The 15470-nt window shown below is 40.6% G+C and overlaps 1 non-coding gene across 1 annotated transcript; it reads left to right on the top strand.

Annotated features, from left to right (window-relative positions):
• Positions 1–2041: 2041 nt before the first annotated feature.
• LOC113891980 lies at positions 2042–2144 on the top strand. Its single transcript, XR_003510952.1, has one exon. It is a non-coding gene; the product is annotated as a U6 spliceosomal RNA (small nuclear RNA).
• The last annotated feature ends 13326 nt before the right edge of the window (positions 2145–15470 follow it).

Here is a 15470-nt window from a genome sequence, read left to right as displayed (position 1 = left end):
TGCAGAAGACATTTGCCTATCTGAAAAAACTAAAAGTATGTACACTATAGAGTAAAATAAGGTACACATGATTCAGAACATAAAAAAAAGTTAGAAAAAAATGTATACACACACAAATAGAGTCCCAGTACATGTAATATCCTGACACAAAGAGAGAAAACAAGAAGAAAAACACTGAAGTTTATAAACTTGTATGTAGCAGGAAGAATATGATAAAGCTGACAGGTACATGATAAATGGAGAAAAATATTTGAAACCTACCTTAAATATTAATGCCTTTGATAAAGAACTCTTAGAAATTGCTGAACACTTTCATTCATTCAACAAATATTTATTGAGTGCTTATTCTTTGTCAGGCACTGTTGTAGATGCTTGGAAGACATAAATGAACAGAAAGCTATAAGTCTCTGCCATTATAGTTCTTACCTCTTCATGCAATTTATTTAAAAAAATGCAAATAGTAATAAAAATGCAAAAATCTTGACCTCCATTAGCATTTAAAGACATGTAAATATAAAAGTTTTATTTTTACTTGTTACTAGTTAAATCAGTAGAGATTTAAAAAATTGATTATTCTCAGTGATGTCAGGGCATGGGAAACACAGACTCTCATACACTTCTAAAAGGAGTATAAATTGGTAGAAAATTTTTGGAAGGCTATTTGGCAGTCTTAAGAGGGCTGACTAGCAATTCCTCTTTTAGGAATTTATACCAAATAAAATACCACTCTAATGGCAGGAAGTGAAGAGGAACTAAAGAGCCTCTTGATGAGGGTGAAGGAAGAGAGTGAAAAAGCCAGCTTAAAACTCAATATTAAAAAAACAAAGATCACGACATCCTGTCCCATCACTTCATGGCAAATAGAAGGTGAAAAGTGGAAGTAGTGATACATTGCCTCTTCTTGGGCTCTAAAATCACTGTGGCTGGTGACTGTAGCCATGAAATTAGAAGATGATTGCTTTTTGGCAGGAAAGATGACAAACCTAGACAGTGTGTTAAAAAGCAAAGGCATCACTTTGCTGACAAAGATCTGTACAGTCAAGGCTACAGTCTTCCTTGGGCTTCCCTGGTGGCTCAGCTGGTAAAGAACATGCCTGCAAGGCAGGAGACCTGGGTTCAATCCCTGGGTTGGGAAGATGCCCTGGAGAAGGGAAAGGCTACCCACTCCAGTATTCTGGCCTAGAGAATTCCATGGACTCTATAGTCCATGGGGTCGGAAAGAGTCAGTCATGACTGAGCCACTTTCACTTTCACTTTCCTAGTCTTTCTAGTGGTCATGTATGGATGTGAGAGTTGGACAGTAAAGAAGGCAGAGCACCAAAGAATTGATGTTTTTAAACTGTGATGCTGGAGAAGACTCTTGAGAGCGCCTTGGAAAGCAGGGAGATCAAACCAGTCAATCTTTTTTTTTTTTTAATTGGAGGCTAATTACTTTACAATATTGTGGTGGTTTTTGCCATACATTCACATGAATCAGCCATGGGTGTACATGTGTTTCCCATTCTGACCCTCCCTCCTACCTCCCTCCTCATCCCATCCCTCAGGGTCATCCCAGTGCACCAGCCGTGAGCACCCTGCCTCATGCATCGAACCTGGACTCAAATCAGTCAGTCTTAAAAGAAATCAACCCTGAATACTCTTTGGAAGGATTTTGCTGAAGCTGAAGTTGCAATACTTTGGTGACCTGATGCGAACAGCTGACTCATTGGAAAAGACCCTAATGCTGGAAAAGATTGAAGGCAGAAGGAGGAGACAGTTACAGAGGATGAGATGGTTGGATGGCATCACCAATTCAGTGAACATGAATCTGGGCAAACTTCTGGAGATGGTGAGAGATAGGAAAACCTGGCGTGCTGTAGTTGATGGGGTCACAAAGAGTCAGACATGAATTGGTGACTGAATATCAATAACAACGAAGTAAATAAGCAGGTAATTGCAAAAAGAATGTAACCATAAGGATACATACTTCAGTGCTATTTATAAGGGCAAAAAAATTGGAAACAATCTAAATTTGGTACATACACACAACATAAATTGTAGTGCTTGCTTCAGCAGCATGTATACTAAAAAATTAGAATGATGCAGAAAAGATTAGCATGGTCCCTGTGCAAGAATGACAAATTCATGGAGCATTCCATTATACTGAAAAAATGGGTACAAGACTTAAATAAACATTTTTCCCAAGAAGACATACAGATGGCCAAGAGGTGCATGAAAAGATGTTAATCATCACTAATTATCAGAGAAATGCATATCAAAACTACAGTGAGGTATCACTTTACATTAGTCAGAATGGCCGTCATTAAAAAGTCTACAAATAACAAATGCTGGAAGGGGTGTGGAGAAAAGGGAACCCTCCTGCACTGTTAGTAGGATTGTAAATTGGTGCAGCCACTATCGAAAACACTATGGAGGCTCTTCAAAAACAAATTGAGTTGCCATACCATTCAGCAATCACTCCCCTGGCATTTATCCAGGCAAATCTATAATTTGAAAAGATATACACACCCCTATGTTCATAGTAGCACTATTTACAATAGCCAAGAGATGGAAGAAACCTAAACATCCATAAACAGATAAGTGGATAAAGAAAATGTGGTATACACACAATGGAGTATTACTCAACCCTAAAAAGAATGAAATAATGCCATTTGCAGCAACGTGGATGGACCTAAAGATGATCAGAGTAAACCAGAAAAAGAAAGACAAATACCACATGCTATCACTTGTATGTGGAATCTAAAATACAACACTAATGAAGAGGTCTACAAAACAGAAACAGTCTCAGAGACACAGAGAAGAGACTTCTGGTTGCCAAGGGAGAGTAGAGTAGGGGTGGTGGAGGGAAGGACTGGGAGTTTGGGATTAGCAGGGACAAACTATTAGATACAGAGTGGATAAACAACCAGATTCTACTATATAGCACAGGAAACTATATTTAATATCCTGTGATAAATCATAATGGCAAAATATGAAAAAGAATACATATATATTCAGCAAAGTATATTACTGCATGCAGTGCAAAGTGCTTTACAAAGTGCAGTGTATTACTGCACTTTGCTGTACAGCAGAAACTAATGCAACACTGTAAATCAACTATATTTCAATAAAAATTTTAAAAAGAAATTATATTGTAGAAGAACATACAGTAATACAGAAGTACTGTTAAACGAAAAGGTAGATTGTGTTATATACTGAGAGATTTCATTTTAAATGTATACATATATATATATTTATATGTGTGTGTGTATATATATAAATACACCACTTAAAAATTTGGAAAGATTGACATTAAAATATTAATTAAGGTTTTCTTAGTGGTACAATTTTAAGTGCTTTCCATTTTCTTTCTTGTGATTTAGGTAGTATGGATTTTATAAATTTTAAAAGGACTATTGTTTCTTTTTAAACATATAAAGACATCCATGTACCTCAGAGAGTTTATACTTTGTTGGATCCCATTTAATTATTGCAGATACATCCCCCAGGTTTTAAACAAATCCCCTTAACACTGCACTAATTCTTTCAGGCCTGAGAAAAGGCTGCCAGGAAGAACAGGATCTGACAGGTCTAGGATTAGGTGAAGCAGGTAAAGCGAGTTGCTGAAGCGTAGAGCTGGGTCCCATCTTTATTTCTGTCCACTGTAGATTTTTTGCATTAATTCTGGCTTTTTAAAATATTAAAGTATTATTATTATTGAGTACTGAGAATTTTGGCAACACACACCTTCCTAAATTTTGCACCAAAGGTGAGTGCCTCCTTCATTTCACCATAGCCCCAGCCCTGCCCCTCCACAGCCCCCTGCACTCTCCATGCTCCATAGGCAGCATCTTTACATACATTGCCCCACCTCCTATCTAGCGGGTGCAGCACCCTCCCAGGAACCAGCAAGCGAACCTGGGTGCTTTGGGTGGAGTGAGGGATGGCAGCGATTCTGAACATTCTTGGAGCACTTCCTTTGGCCTGGCCTCCGTGCAAAGCACTTTACCAGTACTATCTGAATCCGCACATACCCTGGTAGGTTGGGTAGCGGAGAATCCTATGCATCTCCCAATATCCTTCTTTCCTCTCAGTAACAGACTTTCCAAACTGCAGCTGGGGACATGGCCATCCAGAATATAGACCACATTTCCCAGACTCTCTTGCAACCTGGTGTGGCTGTGTGATTAAGTCTGAGACGAAAGAAAGTAAGAGAGCTGTGTAATTTATGGGACAGGTCTATAACGGGGAAGGCCATTCCCTTCTTGCCTGCTTCCTCATGGAATATGTGAGTGAGGACTGGAGCTGTAGCATTCATTTGGCGTAGATATTAAAGTCAGCTTTAAAAATGGTGTGATCATGTGGAATCTCCATACCTGGCCTGGATTGCTGTGTTATGAGAGAGAAATAGACTTCTATCTCAATAAAACCACTGTTTTCTTGGCTTTCCCAGGACTTGCAGATCAACCTAATCCTAATTCATTCTGATAAATGTTATGATGAGTCCACTTTGTAGATGAGGAAATGATTTAGAGAAGTTAATCACGTTTTCCAAGTTTGCACAGCTATTTAGTGAGATCAAAATCTGAAGCCAGAATGTCTGACTCTCAAGCCCTAGCTCTTAATCCTATGCTATTAAAGTTCCCTGTTTTAGGAAGATTTCCAAATCTGAGCAAAAGGCTCAGAAGCCTAGACTTTTGATGCTCATTCTTATGCTGTTCTCCAGCCCAAGCCTTAAACCCTTTGAGGGCTTCAGCAGGTTGAAAATGGCTCAGCAGAGAACAGGAAATCCTTGTAAATGTCTTCTCGGGTACTACCCATACCTCGCTATGTCCTCAGACCGCCGAGTGACACCAGCACTGTTTATTTGCATGGTTCCTTAAGGATTGTCCATTGTTGTTTCCCAGAACAAGTTACGCTGCTCTTCCTACAATGAGTGGTGGGGGTGGGGATGGGGAAGGGCTGCGTCTCTGCAGACACTTCAGAAATCCCACCACTTTGAGACAGTCTCGAGAAAATCCAGTCCCAGCCTTGGAACAATGTGTAGCCCTGTGGCATTTTGACATTGGGCGTCTCTTCACTGTTGAAGTAACTCAGCACGTGGCAATGTGTTTATCCCCTTGGGTCAGGTCAATGCTAAAGTAAGTTCATCGCCTCTGCTTCTTCAATAACTGATGTCTGATGCATCAGCTGAATGCATTTCAGGCTTATAAGCAGTTCCCTGGATCCACAGGCAAAAAGCTTTCACCATCTCCCCCTCCCCCACTAGAGACCATATCTTAGCATTAATGCATCTGATGGCACCAAGCCTTTGTGGCCCGAGCAAGGACAGTCGCCAAGCAAGGATTGAAATCACATTTTTATTTACATTATTACTTTTCCACAGTTTGGTTTCCTTCAGGCTTTTGATCTATTAGGCCACACCATTTAGTCTGGACTGAATCCTTGAATTACTTTACTTTTTCTTCCAAGACTCTCAAAGAACTTGATAAACTTGTACTTATTAAAATATTCATCAATAGTGTTAACATACCAGGGATAAAAGTGAAACACTGCTTAATGTGGGAGACAAAATACAATCTCAAGTGTAGATTTTGACTCTTTTGTGAATAACAATCATTGTTTTAGGAAAACACTGAGTTTATCCAGCCTTTGTTAGAATCTCCCTATCATATAATGGAAATGTTAAATCTAAGCCTTCTTGTGAAGTAAACTCATATTATCATTTACATATGTCCAGTCATGGCATTAATAAAAGCAGATTGTCTTAGATAAAACACACAGTTAACCTTTAAAATAGATCTGAAAATAAGATTATGAATAATTGTTCTTCTTTACTGTGACTACTGGGCTGTATTTAGTGCCAAACTTTTTTGACAGCTCCTAAGGAGTAAATTGTAAGTATATTGAAATTGTTATCCAAGTACAAGCTGCCACTTCTGTGTAATGGCATTTTTCTCCCACAAACTGTGAAAGAAATGGAGCCATAAGGAATCAAAGTAGAATCAGAGGGATTTGTTAGAATAGAAATTCCGATTCCTTCATTCTACTTCTCATTTATTGTCAGACAATAAGTGAAGAAATGCCCACTAAAAAAATCAAAAGATCCCTTTATCTTTTGATAAATAAAATGTGCAACATTCTCAACACAACAGCTTAGTTTTGGAAGAGCTACCCTAAATTCACTACTCACTGGTCCACTCGAAATTACCTTCTGTGTATTTTAAGAGTGAGGGACAGGCGGAGAACCAAGAGAGTAAGGCCAAGCTATATTCACTGCAATTGCGGAAGGACCCAAAGAGGGCAGGAGGAAAAGTTCATGTCATCTCTTCTTGGACCAACTGGGATGCTTGTGTGTTACACAGAATTCCTTTCCCTGTGTGGTTCTGAGTGAGGATGGCCACAAGAAACATCTGTGGCAGTGACACTGCAGCCATTACATTCTAAAGGCAGCTTGTATCTCCCTTATTCATGACCTCCGAGTTCACCGAGCCGGAGAAAGAAGTTCATCTGCCAAGACAGAGCCTCCAGCTCCCATGGGATCTCCCCCTTCAGCTTCTCTGAGTCCTGGGCCAGGTATGTGCCGTTCTGTGGGGAAGGGTACTGCCTTCTGTGTCCACCAAAATTACAGGTGCAAAAGATAGACACGGTCCCCATTTTCCCTTGTGGGTTCCAGCAGGTCCTCCCCTCCTCTACTTCACTCTAGTTCTTCTCTCCTCCTGCTGGCCCTGTGGCTCAACAGCAACTTCAGACCCACCCACTGCAGATGCAAAGACCAGCCCCATCTGGAGATTCCTTCACCAACCCCTACAACGGGTTAAGATCTAATTCTGTGCTATCCAGTATAGTAGCCACAAGTCATGTGTGACTATTGACATTACAATTGATTAAAATGATAGAAAATTCAAACTCCAGTTCCTCAGTTGTGCTTGCCGCATTTCACATGTGTACCTAGTGCCTGTGTTACCAAACAAGGCGGATACAAAACATTTCTATCATCACAGAAAGCTATACTGAACAGTACTGGTATAATTCCTGTCATATGTTCCTTATTTCATATCATTTATAGAAATTGTTTTTCTCTGATCAAACACTAGCATTTGGTAAAGACTGGTCTGGGTCAGTGATTTTCAACTTTTTGTTCTCCAGTACCTATGATGGATATTATTCACATGTGTGACACATTTCTATGGCCCAATTCAGATTTTGACAAAATCTCTAAATAGGTTTCCACAAGGAAGAAAAGCAACTTTTTGGCCAACCTAACAGATGGCCCTTGAGAAAATATGAAAGATGCTTAGACAAACAACGAGGAGCAGTCCTCTCTCTGGACAGAGATGTGCACCACATACAAGCTATCTTCAGGCCCTCTCCAATATTCACTCTTCCTATATACATTGGGATCAGTCAAAGCTTTGTGTGTGGAGGGGAGTAGAGAAGATGCTGTTCTTCAGCACTCAGGCTTTCTCCTTCTGTGTGCCATTTCCTACATGCCTGCTGGACCACCCAGAGGAGGGCAGGGCACTTCCCACAAGCAGAGGCCTGAACTGATTCTTACCATGTTCTGAACAATAGCACAAGAGCTTCTGCAGGTGGGAGACAGAGAGGTATAGTTATTGTTTACTTTATTTTATTTTTTTAGCTCTGGTTGTTTTCATTTGAAAACCCTGGGTTTGTTATGTATTTAAAAAAAATAATACTAGCAATACAAGCTATCTGCTTGTATTATCATTTAACTAATACAAGCAATACAATCTCCTTCCAACTTTAGTAAGAATGGACCCTGGGGGGTTTGGGGGAGCAGAAGTTTCACTTTGTTTTCCAAAATAGAATTTTTAGGTAATAATCAACAGATAATTTCATTATAAAGGTTTATTTCAAACTTAATAGAAGTCATGATAACTTTTAGAATTCACTTCCCTAAAACAGCCTTGATTGAGACAATTTAGATGAACACAAGTGTTACAGGATGAATTGTGTCCCATCCCTCCCCTCATCAAATTCATAACTTGAGATCCTGGTCCTTACTGCCTCAGAATGTGACTATACTTGGAGATTGGTGGGTTTGGTTTAGTTGCTAATTCATGTCTGACTCTTGTGACCCTATGAACTGTAGCCTGCCAGACTCCTCTGTCCATGGGATTTTCTAGGCAAGAACACTGGAGTGGGTTGCCGTTTCCTTCTTCAGGGCATCTTCCCGACCCAGCAATTGAACCCAGGCCTCCTGCATTGCAGACAGATTCTTTACCAACTGAGTTATGAGGAAAGCCCATACTTGGAGATTAGGGCTCAGGAAACTCAGAATCACCTTCCAAGAAGTTTGATTAAATATAGTATTATGTCCAACAACAAAAAAATCCTCTAATCATATTACCACAAAGAATTACTAGGATTGCTGTTTGATTACTAGTTTGACTTTTCAGCCTGTGTTCTGGCACCTGCAGGCATACTCAGGAGTTCACCCTGGACTTCACAGATAATATACTCTGTATGGGTACCTGAAGACATACTCAAGAGTTCACCCTGGACTTCACAGATAATATACTCTGTATGGGTGTCAAGATTATTTTTATGATTGGATGTCGTTTTTTTAACAGTCCACATTTCTAGTTGCAAAACAACCAGAATCATCTCTAACCAGTTAAAAAGTAGGAGAAAGACTTATTGAAGGATATGAAGGAACTCAGACTTGAGGGGATGCCCTAGAGAAAGGGGCTGGAAGCTCAGCGCCTTGCACCAATGCTCAAACACTTCAGAGAAAAATGGCCTGATGAGGAAATCATGGTCTCTGCTGCTGGCAGGCATGAAGTACCAGGGATTTATTTATCTTTACTGCACTAGCTTATTTCACCTGTTTTGAAGCCATTTCTGCAACAGGATCTTCTGTATGGAAGTCTTGCCCAGGTATCCCTGATTGCTGGACATCTGGGTCATATGCTGTGTTCTGAAAGTGGCAAGGGAGGCAAATAACTTATACTCTAGGAGACATAGGTATTTCAGTTAATAAAGGGGGTCATTTAAAAGTTGATGGGCAGGCAAAAATATGACAAATGTCCACTATAGACCTTGAATTATTTACTAACTATGCTGTGCTTTGTTTAACATCTAAGCCTCTAAAATGATCAGAAAAGTCATGTTGGATAGATAAAAATGTGATGATGAGAAACAAAAACCAAGTCAAATATTTTCAATCAGATTTTCACTAGAGTATTAAACAATACTTTCCACAATCAATACATGTTCAATATTCTCAGAATACTTCACAAGTGCTTATTAATAAGTAAATAAATGTTGCCATATAAAGTGGTCTTTTTCCTTAGTGAGAACACCAAAACCATCAGAATCTAAAATGTTGGATTGTAATTCTAGCTCCTCATTTTCACACCCTCTAATGGTGTCGATCTCATTCAAGAACATAGTTTATCTGTTGCTATGGTAACTTTGTTTTCCAACAGGAAAACTGGGACACATGGATCCTACCAAGAATCTTGGTAATTGTTTTTGGGCACAAGAAGTAAGTTAACAGATGCTGCTCAAATATTAAAACAAACGTTTTGATGGTTGATGGGAACAAGAGAACAGAATATATCAAGCCAGGACTATTCCATAAGAGTACTCCAGTACTCTTGCCTGGAAAATCCCATGGACGGAGGAGCCTGGTAGGCTGCAGTCCATGGGGTCGCTGAGTCGGGCACGACTGAGAGACTTCACTTTCACTCTTCACTTTCATGAATTGGAGAAGGAAATGGCAACCCACTCCAGTGTTCTTGCCTGGAGAATCCCATGGACGGGGGAGCCTGGTGGGCTGCCATCTATGGGGTCACACAGAATCAGACACGACTGAAGCAACTTAGCAGCAGCAGCAGCATGATGTGGTCATGGTACAAACACATGGTAAAATGTGTTTGCTTCAACACATTTGCTTCAGGAGGAAGTTTTGTAGGCATTAGTTAATTCAGTCATGCATTCATTTTTCTATTGTAACCAATATTTCCTGAGCACCTACTATGTGTCAGACACTGATCTAGGATCTCATGTTCCACAAAGGTTTTGCAGTCTAATAGCATAAAACAGATAGGTAAGCAAAACAATGCAGTAAGAGCTTGAGATTCTAGGACAGAAATTTTACAAATCTACTTAACCACACACTGCAATATAATTACATAACAAAACGTGAATATAACTTCTCCCTATGCTATGCTAAGTCACTTCAGTCGTGTCCGACTCTGTGTGACCCCATAGACGGCAGCCCACCAGGCTCCCCCGTCCCTGGGATTCTCCAGGCAAGAATACTGGAGTGGGTTGCCATTTCCTTCTCCAATGCATGAAAGTGAAAAGTGAAAGTGAAGTCTCTCAGTCGTGTCTGACTCTTAGCGACCCCATGGATTGCAGCCTAACAGGCTCCTCCATCCATGGGATTTTCCAAGCAAGAGTACTGGAGTGGGGTGCCATTGCCTTCTCTGAACTTCTCCCTAAGTAACTGCAAAAAAGTTATGTATTAGTATCTTATTCCCAATGCATAGGAGATCTCCAAGTGTTTTGAAGTCAGTTATATCTGCTTTTCTGTTTAAAGACTTTGTTAGTTTCACTTTGAAACAGTAAAATGTCAATACACATACAGAACTCAATAGATAGAAGATTTCAGTAAATACAAAGGTAAATACCATGATTACATTAGCGCATGTACAGAACAGATGTCTAGTGAAAAGCAGTCCTTTCCCCATTCTCTCTTAGGCAATTAATTATTTTAAGGACTTTTTCGAAACAAAACAAACACTAAACTCTTCTGTGAAATCTCTGAGACCTCTTCAGTGTTCCTCCTGAATTCACACATCTCTATGGGAGCAAGCACCACCTTATTTGATGCTACAGTATTTATTTATTTTTGTCTGTCTCCCATCCTGCGCTGTGCATTCTGTTCTATCCTTGGCATGGAGGGTCTGGAAGATGAGCAATCATCTTGGAATAAATGGGCAGATGATGGAATAGATGAAGGCATCCCTTTATCAACCAGCAAAGTGTGAAGAGCAGTTTTCTAGTTGAGACTACATGTTCAGGGGTTGGACAGGCAGCCTTGGGTTGGAATCTGTCTCTGCTACTTATTGGTTCTGGGAACTTGAGCAAATCATATAATCTTTCTTGGCCTTAGCAGTTTCAACTGTAAGATAGGAATAATTAGTAGACCATGACTCAAAGGCTCGCTATGAGAATGAAGTGGAACAATGCTGTGGAAGACTTAGGACACACTGTAGTTTAGTGCCAGCACTGCAGCTGATGCTCAGTAAGTAGTGGAAAGATTCATGACTGATATTCCGGTGGATGATGCTGCATAGCGCGCTCACATTTACGGCCACTGAACTTTCTGAGCAGAGCAAATTGTACATTTGCCCTTTGGCTGCTATTTGCCTTTGTCTCATATCCCTTTATAACATAGAATCAGCACCTCTTCCTGTCCCAAACCGCAGTTTTGGGCTTTTTTGAACCTTTGATAAGATAGTTTTTATTAGTAGTAGTAGTATTTGCTGTTGTAGCTCAAATTTTTCTTTCTCTGCTTCCCACTGACTTGGAAGGGTGTTTGATAAGAAAATGCCCCCAGCTTAATTTGAAAGCCCAGTCTGCTAATTCATCATGAATTATAGAAATCCAATAAGCTGGCCTTCTTATATTAAGAGCCCGAAATCACTGTATGGCAAAGTTTGGGGAGTAGAGGAAGTGTGGGCGGACCAGGTGGATGGTGGGAAACGGCAAAATATGCCCCCACCCCGACTCCAAAAACAAATATACATGCAGTCTTAAAATAACCAGAAATGTTTTTCCTTTTTCTCCTCTGCTGGATGCTCATTCTGAAATTGGACCAAGTGGAAAAACACAAAGCCCTTCAGATTTGTCCAGCTTTGTAACATTAAATTGGGATGGAGTGTGTGCTGGGGGCGGGGGTGATTTCATAATACAGTAAGTGGAACCTTTTAGCTTCAGTAAGTGAGTCTGACTCAGGAATGCAGGCGATTGTATCTCCAAAAAAATCAATATTAAGATGCACAATTGCTCCCCTGATATTGAAAGAATTAGTTGATCTACATGCTAAATGACAAGCCTCTTGATAACAGGGATTATGCGACCTTTCTTTCCAGCCAGGGCTGCTGGGGACTGTCCCTTAGGTCCCTAAGGCAGAGATAATCTAATTAGAACAACAAAGACTAGGTCCATTTGAAGAGAAGGCAACGTGGGGGTGGGTGGGGGTCGGGAGGTGACGGTGTTGAGTCTTGTGTTGGCAGGGAGGGGCTCACTCAGAACAAAAGCATGTAGGTGGCGAGTTGCTGGGGAGTGAGGCCCGGAGGGGAGAGGATGCCTGCAGAAAGGGTGGACAGAGGTCACTTCTAAAACATGACTTAATCTCCACTTTGGCTCCACAAACACTGCCACGCTGGCTCCCAGACTCTGGCCAGACTTGACGGAACTAGTAATAGAGTCTCCAGACATTCAGACACTCAGAGGCCCTCCAGCCAGTCACAGGAGAGAAGGAAGGGCCTGGGAAATACACGTGGGCCTGTCTGACCCAAGTCCTCTGCCTCCACTGTAAACTCCCACCATCCCCAATGTTGGAAGGTTCCAAGGAGCAGGCCCTGGTGGAATGTCCACCTGTCCACATCAGATGAGAGAAGCAAGACTGTGCGTTGCATTTTTTAGAAAACTAAACTTCTGTCATTTAAAGGATGTTCCTCTCTTCTGATATAATGCTGTCTCGTGTTTTCGGTCATAAAAATTCCCTTTGAAAATCTATGAAACTGTCTTTTTAAACAGACTTCTGTGCAAATGTTTTAAAATTTTACCCTCATAGATTCCTTTTTACTTGTAGGGGGAAAAAAAAATAACAATGGCTCAAATAAACTTTGTTCCTATTTCCTACACTCTCCATAACTTTTTGCTCCCAAGGTAAAAGGAATCCTAAGGTAGTGAGACATTCATTAGGTTGATAGTTTTCCCATTTTTAAAAGAAGAGCTCTTATGTAATCACGTCACTCAGAAAGATCCTCAGTGTGTATGGACCGTGGTTTGGACTAAGGCAGGGGAGCTCTGACTCTGGGGCGGGGGCGCTCAGAACCCTGCCTTCCAGGCCTCCTCCTGCCCCCTCACCTGGGGGGCAGCCCATGTCCTTCACACATCACTGGGCTGTAGGTAGTGGGTGTGCTCAGTTCTGGCCCAGGCAGAGAGGACCTGCTTTCCTCTCTCTGACTGTTCGTGGTGTGGGGAGGTTTAATGGCCCATCACTTAAAAATATTTTCAAACCCTAAAAAGCTGAGTGTACGCGAGACAAACCTTTCCCCACCTAGGACAGTGTGGAAGCTGGTGACTTACCATGATTCATATGAGACACCTTCTTACTCATCTAGGGGAGCAAAGGTGGTGGCCGTGGGAGTCACTCAAAGATTCTAATGGCACTCTTGCTCAAAGTGGGATGTGAAGGAATGTTGCTGAGGAAGGGGGTGGATGATGGAGAGGAGTTATCTACAAACACTACCAGTCCTACCCAAAAAGAAACTAGGAAAAGACAAGACTCCTTAATCATAGTAAAAGAGCCTGAAATTTTAATTCTTCCTGCACCCACCATGTAACACAAATTTATGAGTTTTTTAAGAGATGGCCACTGTATAAATAATACATTAACTTACTAATATTTTTGTACAAAATAATATTAGTGATAATTGTGTTTATTTCTTGGTAAGAAAAATTTTCAGGTTTTTGCTAAGGGGAAGAGATTACAAACATTTTGGATGAAGAGCTATAGCAAAAATCTTTAGGGATATTATTTATATCTGACTTCCTTGTTTAGTTCTGAAAAACAAATCCTAGAATAAATGACAGTCAACATCCGCTTAGCTTGAGTTAAAAGTGTACTTGGAAGGCTTGACAATATCTCTCCTTGACTTACTGAAGTGCCAAGAATTTATACCAAATGAGATTGCTTAGGCATACACTTGGGTTTGGGTTATAGAAAATGCTGCTTTTGTTAGAACCTCAACATGATTGAGTTTAATAGGAAGTCATGGCTGAGTGAATGAGAAGGGAAGAGGTAAAGGAGAGGTCATCCTCAAGCATCACTTCTCTTTTGTCATAAAATATCCATGCATATGTTTAAAACATGGTCCAGAAGAACACATGCACCCTAATGTTCATTGCAGCACTGCTTACAATAGCCTAGACCAAGTCCATCAACAGAGGAACAGATATAGAAGATATGGTGTATACATACAACAGCATATTACTCAGCCATAAAAAGAAGAAAATAATGCCATGTGCAGCAACATGGATGGATCTAGAGATTGCCATCTTGTGTGAAGTAAGTTAGACAGAGGAAGAGAAATATATGATATTGCTTATACAGAGAATCTTTTAAAAAATGATACAAATGAACTTATTTACAAAACAGAAACAGACTACAGACTTAGAGAACAAACTGATGGTTACGATGGGGGAAGAATGATGTGAGAGGGACTGTTAGGGAATTGGGGAGTCACTGCTATATTTTAAATGGATAAGCAACAAGGACCTATCTTATAGCATACACACAAATTAAAATTAAATTAGCTATCTACATTGAATTCTAATGTCAATTGCTGAAGCTTACTGCATTCCACAATTCTTGGGAGTAACAAGAAACCTTTCCTAGTGGAGGAGAAAAGACTAGCACAAAGGAAAAACTCAGGCACAGAGCCATGCAACTTTAGTGCTAAGCTGCATCATCCTTTATAGCTCAGTTGATATCTGTGTGGGCTGTGGCGGTCAGGAAGGCTCTATGAAGACATAGGGTTTGTGAGAGAATCCTGGAGAGTATCCTGGGCAGGAAAATACAAAAGAAGAAAGTTCTGAAGCAGAACTAAGAGAGACACTGATGTGGTTCAGTGGGAAGTTTGAATCTGGTTCTAACCCCAGCAGAGGGCCCTTATTCGAGAGAAAGGAAAAATGAGTAAGATGAGGCCAGATTATAGAGGGTCTTCCTACCCAAGTCAGGGCCCACTGGCACGTCTCCACTTTTTTGTCTAAGAGAGTCATCGTTAATCACTCATGGTACTCTCCTTCTCTGTACAGCTCCAGCAACTGATAAATTCTAAGCCTGGCCTTCAAGATGAAACCTATTTTCTACTCCCATCCCAGACCAACATCTTTAGGCTTGATATATAGGAAATGGGGAGCTGTTGAGTGAAGAATAGATTAATAAAGAAAATATGAGTCTCCAAACTTGCCAGTTACCACTGGTATCAGCCTTTCCTCACCCAATTATTTTTTTTATCTTTTAATTGGAGGATAATTGCTTTACAATGTTGTGTTGGTTTCTGCATACAATAACATGAATCAATCATAACTACATAACTCCCCTCTGTCTTTGGGCTCCCTCCCCCTTCCCGTCCCACCCCTCTAGGTCATGGAAGCAACCTAGATGTCCATCAACAGGAATGGATAAAGTAGATGTGATACATATATACAATGGAATA

This window comes from Bos indicus x Bos taurus, chromosome 4 (genome assembly GCF_003369695.1).
Source record: "Bos indicus x Bos taurus breed Angus x Brahman F1 hybrid chromosome 4, Bos_hybrid_MaternalHap_v2.0, whole genome shotgun sequence".
Classification (NCBI taxonomy): Eukaryota; Metazoa; Chordata; class Mammalia; order Artiodactyla; family Bovidae; genus Bos; species Bos indicus x Bos taurus.
Note: the sequence above shows the minus strand (reverse complement) of the source record. Positions and strands in the feature narration are given on the sequence as shown.